This window comes from Macaca thibetana, chromosome 16, assembly GCF_024542745.1.
Source record: "Macaca thibetana thibetana isolate TM-01 chromosome 16, ASM2454274v1, whole genome shotgun sequence".
Classification (NCBI taxonomy): domain Eukaryota; kingdom Metazoa; phylum Chordata; class Mammalia; order Primates; family Cercopithecidae; genus Macaca; species Macaca thibetana.
Window position 1 is genome coordinate 45591363 of NC_065593.1, and position 7176 is coordinate 45598538.

General features: G+C 52.0%; 2 protein-coding genes across 2 annotated transcripts in view; both read left to right on the forward strand.

Moving 5' to 3' along the window:
• PHB1 (prohibitin 1) overlaps window positions 1–7176 on the forward strand; it is a 444080-nt gene that overhangs the window by 327169 nt on the left and 109735 nt on the right. The window lies entirely within an intron of this gene.
• Window positions 3773–7176, forward strand: part of SNF8 (SNF8 subunit of ESCRT-II) — a 576904-nt gene continuing 573500 nt past the window's right edge. The window contains exon 1 of the mRNA XM_050765704.1: window positions 3773–3776. The gene's annotated coding sequence lies outside the window, so the exon portion shown is untranslated. The remainder of the gene's footprint in view (window positions 3777–7176) is intronic.

Below are 7176 nucleotides of genomic sequence, written 5' to 3' on the forward strand. Positions count from 1 at the left end.
CTCCTGCGAAGGGGGGCGTTGCCGTGCTCCCAGACAGGGCGCCCAGCCTCTCTCTGGTGCTGCCAGCCTGCCATGCTCCTGCCCTGTCCCTCAGCTCACCAGGCACCAGGTCAGGGAGGGGGGCCACAATCTGGCCTGGGCTGCAGCCTTCCTGCCCCAGCCTCCACCCCTCACCTGAGTCACTGTTGGGGTTTACCCAGCTTCAGGGCTTCTGGCAGCCTCCCTAGAGAGGCGTGAGGCAGGCCCCAGCCTGACAGGCATGTGGCAGTCTCTGGGCACGTGCCCAGCCCATGTGTTACCCCAGGAAGTGAGGGCTGGGTGCCCAGAGCTGCTGAGGTGGCTTTTGCATGAACCTAATGTGATGGGATTCTGGCAGCTTCTTCCGTCCCACCTTGGCTTTCAGCCAATCATCGCCCTGGAAGAGATGGCATGGGGGTCTAATGGCTGCTCATTAAGGTATCAAAGAGGTAGCATTTGGACCGGAGATCTAGGCTGTGGTTCCTTGGCAGAGCCCAATCCCATTTTGATTTTTAGACGATGTCTCTCTTCATTTAACCTGAGCTTTGAGCTCCCTGGGACAAGGCACTGGTTCCTGTCTCCCGTTTGAGTCCCTGATGATTAGCCCCCTGCACCAGTGGTGTGTGATGGTTGGGAGGGGACTGAAGCAGGCCGGGGTCAGGTGGGAGGGGGGTGCGGCAACAAGAGGGCCACGAACTGAGGACCAAATCTGTGCAATTTCTTTCTTTTTTTTTTTTTTTTTTTTTCAGACAGAGTCTCACTCTGTCAACCAGGCTGGAGTGCAATGGTGTGATCTCGGCTCACTGCAACCTCCGCCTCCTGGGTTCAAGCGATTCCTGTGTCTCAGCCTCCCGAGTAGCTGGGATTACAGGCATGTGCTACCATGCCTGGCTAATTTTTTGTATTTTTATTAGAGACGGAGTTTCACGGTATTGGCCAGGCTGGTCTCAAACTCCTGGCCTCAAGTGATCTGCCTGTCTCAGCCTCCCAAAGTGCTAGGATTCTAAGCAGGAACCACCTCACTCGGTGTTAGCTGTGGGATTTCAGACAGAGGTGCTGGGCTGGTTGAACCAGGCCCAGCTTTAAAATCTAAAGCTCCCTGATGTCACAGATCGCATCCTCCCTCCCTATCCCTATAACAAAGCTCCTCCTCATCCCAGGGAAAGCCTCTCTCCTTCGCTTCTCAGCAAAGCTCCTAGAAGGAGAGTTATACAGGGGCATCTCCACCGTCTCACTTGCCACCCTCTCCTCTGGCCACTGCCCTCTGTCTCTGCAGCCTTCTCCCAGGCCAGTTCAGTGGCCTGTCCAGCCCTCTCCCTCCTGGGCCTGCCTGCAGTCCCTCACTGGGGATCACCCGCTGCCTCCTCCTGGAAGCTTGCTAGCACCTTAGGCTTTCTTGATACGGTAAGATCCAGGCCTCCCAATTCACTGACAAGTCCTTCTCAGTTATCCGCCTCCTCTTCTCCTCTGGTCACCTCAGCAGGCCTGTCCAAGGGCTGAGCCCATGGGGACCTCACTTAGTGGCTTGCAGGCGATTCAAAAACCTTCTACTGTAACCCTGGAATTTCCCTGAGCTCATGACAAGTACAGCTGTCCCCACTCCCTTATTCATGGGGGATACAAGACCTGCAGTGGATTCCTGAACCTGTGGACAGCACTGAATCCTATATATCCTATGCTTTTTCGATCTGATAACTGAGACAAAGTGACCAGTGGGTGGGTAGTGTTCACAGCATGGGTGTGCTGGACTAAGGGAGGATTCACGTCCCAGGTGGAATGGAGCCAGATAGCGTGAGATTTTCATCATGATACTCAGAACGAGGTGCAATTTAAAATGTACAAACTGTTTATTCTGGAATTGTCCATTTCCTATTTTCAGACTGAGGTTGACCACAAGTCACTGAAACCAGGGAAAGTGAAAGGGACGTGGATAAGGGGGACAAGAGTATAACCAGTGTCTCCTGACCTCCCCTGCGATGTCCCAAAGGCTTCTCCAACTCCACATGGAATTCTTGCTCTTGCAGGAAACCCTCCTACCCTGAGCTCCCCAATGAACAGCTCCATCATGCCCATTGCCAAGGCTTAAGGCTGGGGAGTCATCTAGACTCCTCTCTGCTTCACTATCTTCCCATCTGATCCGGTGCCAAGGCTAGTCATTGTCTCTCCTTACAATTCCCTGGATTGCTTCCCTGTTTTCCTCCTCGCTGCTGGTTCCCCCAGAATATGAAGCACTAACCTCCCACCCCCATTCTTGTGCTTTTGCTCCAGCTCTTTCCTCCGTCTGAGATATCCTCCCCAGTTCCTTTGCATCCCCACAACCCAGATCCTGTCCCTCCCTCCAGGCTGGATTCAAACGGCTCCCCTGCAGAATTCTTCCTGCGTCCCTGCAGCCGGAAAACTTCCTCCCTCTTTGGAACCCCAGTGCGTCCTGGACACTCTTGCACCATAATATATTGTTGTTTCCTAGTGATCCTTAGTGGAAGTTCATACTTTGGTCTGGGGGAGGAGGCTTGCTCTGGCTGCCTGTTGAAGAAGCCCAACTGTCACTCTAGACTGGAGGCCACATGTGCTGTTTTTAAGGGGCCTGCTTTTGGGGATGGTACCTCAATTTCCCCCACTCTCAGCCCCATGCTTCAGGTAGGACGATATCTCTGGCGTAGGGACAGAGCGTGGGACCTCCACCTTAGCCAACTGGTGATCACATTTCCAAGCCACAGGGATGGGCCAGTCAGAACCAGGGACACCTGGAGACCTTTGCTGGGATTATTAGGATTGAGGGGGGTCTCTTCCCCACCGCCTTGAACCTGAAGCTTTATGGCCTCTTGTCCCCACAAGGAGAGAACCTATCTGAGGAAACAGAGGCATGAAGTGGAAAAAGAGCAACCGGGTTCTGGGGGTGCTGTTTGAGCTTCTAAATCAAGCTGTGCCTAGAGCCAGCCCTATTTCCTTTTCACTTCTGATGGACACTAAGTTCCCTCTCACCACCCCGGGTGGGGTTTTCTCCCTCTTGCAACACAAATAATCCTAACTGGTATAGAGGGTGAGGAGAGAGGAGCTCCTAGGTGGCCGCATCAGGGCTCTCAGCATCATCTTCCCAGAGGTGGGGGTGGGGCCTCTAATGTTGATGAATGGAAGCTGGGCAGTTCTGTGCCCTTGGCCCACACATCCTGTGCAGACTGCAGGCATCCCAAGGTCCGCAGTGTAGAAGGTGAACCATCTGGACTACCAATGGAAGACTTAGGCCCTGGGGTGGAGCTGGGGCTCCAGAATGTGGATGCCAAGGGCTTCTCAGGGTGAGTCAGAAGGACCCCCAATTTCTATGAGTCTCTAGAATATGAAATGGGGATGGGAACATTCCCAAGCTTTTCCAAAGGGAGCAGTTCCAGCCCAGGGAGGAGACCCAAATCTACCTCTCCCAAAAGTCCTTTGGGAATGTTGCTGGAAACGACTGGAGCAGGGATTGCTGGGAAGGGAGCAGAGGGATGGGGAAGTTCCCGGATACTGTGGGAAGAGGGCAGGACTGAGTGCCCTGTGAGGGATGGGAGGTGAGAGCTGGAATGTTCCTGAATGTTCTTGCATGACGGAACCTTTGGGAAATGTTTTTGGACTCAACACTGGATGGTTGGAAGGCTGGAATAGGTAGATGCCCCAGCTGCAGTATCATGGGAAGTGGGGAGTGGGGATTATTGTGGAAAACCCTGACTTCCAGTCGAGTGTGGGAGGGATCGCCCTGGGTGTGGGCATGATCTGAATGGGGGTGTTGTGCTGGAGACCCTAAGGGTGTGTGCTGAGAATGTCTGCCCCCTACTTCGAAGGACCTAGACAGAGACTGCAGCCCAGGCATGGCCCAGGGCAGGAAGGCTGTGGAGGGGAGACTGATGTAGCTGGGAAGGGTCAGTGTGGGGGCAGGGGTGTTGGGAGCAGTGTAAGGTGGGGGGCAGGAGGCTGAAGAAGGAGCCCTCCTGGCCTCAGCTCTTCTGTATCCAGATGCCTGGGGGCCTAGTCTTGTCCCCTGGCCTTCTGCCCACCAGCTGCCACAGAGCTGGGAGGAATCTGCTTTGCATTATCAGAGGAGCAGCCTCCCCCAGGCATATGGTCGGCAGATCCCCAAGCTGAGCATCATGGGAAGTGTCTTCTCTTGATCCCAGAGCTGGCCTAGCCCCTTCTTCCCCTAGAGCACAGGGCTACAGGCTCAGCGCCCCTCCACGCCCCTCCCTGCTGGATGAAGAGGCCTTTCACATTGTTCCACGTCTCATCGCTGCTTCATTGCCCCAGATGAAAGAGGGGAGGAAGGCACTAGGGGAAGAGATGGGACCCTGATGGGCTGGCGGAGATGAAGGCTCATGCATCCTCCAGCCTGCAGGGTGAGAGAGACAGAGAGAGCCTCTGGGTTTGGACCCAGAGGAGAGAGAGAGGCTTTGGGGTAGCAGTGGGGTGGAGGAGGGGAGACTATAGGCCTCAAGCCCAAGGAGATGGATGACACAGGGAGATGCAAGGGAGTATCCATCATCTACTGCGGAGCCCACTGAGGGCTCAGCATGAGTCCATGCTCTGGGAGGCACGAGCTGAGCTGCTTAGCATGGTGCCTTGAAATGGGGCTAGCCCAAATGGAGATGTGCTGTAAGAATAAAATACACACTGGATTTTGAAAACTTGGTAGGACCAAAAACATAAAATTTTTTATTAATAATTTTAAAATACTGAGCCAGGCGTGGGTGGCTCACCCTATAATTATAGCACTGTGGGAGGCCTAGGCAGGAAGAACCCTAGAAGCCAGGAGTTTGAGACCAGCCCGGACAACATAGCAAGACCCCAACTCTAAAAAAAATCATATATATATATCTTATATATTTTAATATTTTAAATATTATATATAATATTTTAAAATGTTATGTATATAATTATGTTGAAATAACACTTTGGATTTATTGTGCTAAATAAAATGTATTATTAAGTTCACCTGTTTCTTTTCACTTGTGTAATGTGAATACTAAAAATTTTAAATTACACATATGTCACTTGCATCATATTTTTATTGGATGGAGCTACCTCAGACCACACTCATTCATTTATTCAACATAATTTTATGAGTGCCAACTATATGCCAGGCAAGGTGCTAAGGATTAGAAGATGAGCAAAACCAGACCCTATCTCTGGTTTTCCGGAGTTTACAGTAATCAAATAATCACTCAGACGGGTGCCTAATTACGAAGAGAGATGAAGTGATCTAAAGAAAGGCAGTGAACATGCTGTGCTCTGAAACCTGATTTCGGCCCAGAGTTCAGTGAGGGCTGCCCTAAGAAAGTATTGGGCTGAGGAAACTTGGGAAAAAGGGTTTGAAAGAGTGTCCTTCCAGGCAGAAGGCATAGCGTGTGCAAAGGCCCTGTGGCTTGAGGGACCGGCAACACTTGAAGAATTATAAGAGGCCTGGCTTGGGGGTGAGGAGGAGGAGGAGGAGGAGGAGGATGGCTACAACAAGACAGTGAGTCTTGAGGACTCCCTGTGCTCTGTGCTCCCGCCCTCCAGGGCCTTTGCTGAGCTGGGTCCTCTGCCAGAACCACTCCCCTCCCCGGGTTTGTTAACTTCACTCATCCTTGAGCACTCAGCTTCCACACAGCCTCCAAGGCCACATTAAGATTGGTAAGCAGGCTGGGTGCAGTGGCTCACGCCTGTAATCCCAGCATTTTGGGAGGCCAAGATGGGAGAATTGCTTGAGGCCAGGAGTTTGAGACCAGCCTGATCAACATAGGGAGACCCTATCTCTTTAAAAAAAAAAAAAGGTTGATAAGCTGAAAGCTGGTGAAGCATTTTAGCTGCTGAGAGGGAATCAGGGAAGGAAGAATGGAAGGAGACAAAAAGGGTTTCTATACAATGTGATGGGGGGATGTGCTGCAGAGGGAATCTTGGGTGCCATGTTGTATTAGTTCATTTTTACACTGCTATAAAAAACTACCTGACACTGGGTAATTTATAAAGAAAAAGGTTTATTATTTATTTATTTATTTATTTTGAGGCAGAGTCTTGCTCTGTCACTCAGATTGGAGTGCAATGGTGCAATCTCAGCTCACTGCAATCTCCGCCTCCCAGGTTCAAGTGATTCTCTCACCTCAGCCTCCTGAGTAGCTGGGATTACAGGCACGTGCCACCATGCCTGGCTATTTTTAGTGGAGACGGGATTTCACCATGTCAGCCAGGCTGGCCCTGGCCTCCCAAAGTGCTGGGATTACAGGCGTGAGCCACCATGCCCAGCCCACACACTTTTAAACCATCAGATTTTGTGAGAACTCACTCATTATCACAGGAACAGCTTGGGGGAACCACCCCCATGATCCAATCACTCCCCACCAGGTCCCTTCCTCGACACGCGGGATTGCAATTCGAGATGAGATTTGGGTGGGGACACAGAGCCAAACCACATCAAACGTCTTTATGGTTTTTAGCCCTCCTGTTCCTACGAGCCCCTGGACGGTGTCAGTCACTTCCCTGCCCACCACTGCATGCCCCTTGCTCTGAGGAGCTCTTTAAAAGCCCCTCTTCTCACCACCCCTATGCTTCCTCCTTGACTTCAGGCCACCACTGACTCCCACCTCTCAGCCCACCCTGCTCCACCCAGCACCCTCCGCTCTGCAGCTAGAGCTAGTGCTTTCTGAGTACAAGTCTGGGCTGGGTGTGGTGGCTCACACCTGTAATCCCAGTACTTTGGGAGGCCAAGGCAGGAGGATGGCTTGAGCTCAGGAGTTCAAAAGCAGCCGAGGCAACATGGCGAAACCCCATCTGCACGAAACATACAAAATAATTAGCCGGGTGTGGTGGCGTGTGCCTGTTGTCCCAGCTACTCTGGAAGCTGAGGTGGGAGCATCACTTGAGCCAGGGAAGTTGAGGCTGCAGTAAGCTGAGATTACACTGCTGCACTCCAGCCTGGGTGACAGAGCAAGACTCTGTCTCAAATTTTAAAAAATAAAAAATAATCAATAAGAAAGTACAAGTCTGTCTATGGCACTTCTATACTTAAAACCCCCCAGTGGCTCCCCAGTGTTCCAAGAATATAGTCTGGACCGCCTAGTGTGTCTCTTCACAAGCTCTCCCCCATGGGGCCCCACTGATCACCTTCCTACTCACTCTCTGGGCTCCAGGCCCCAGAGCCTCTCCAGGCCCTGT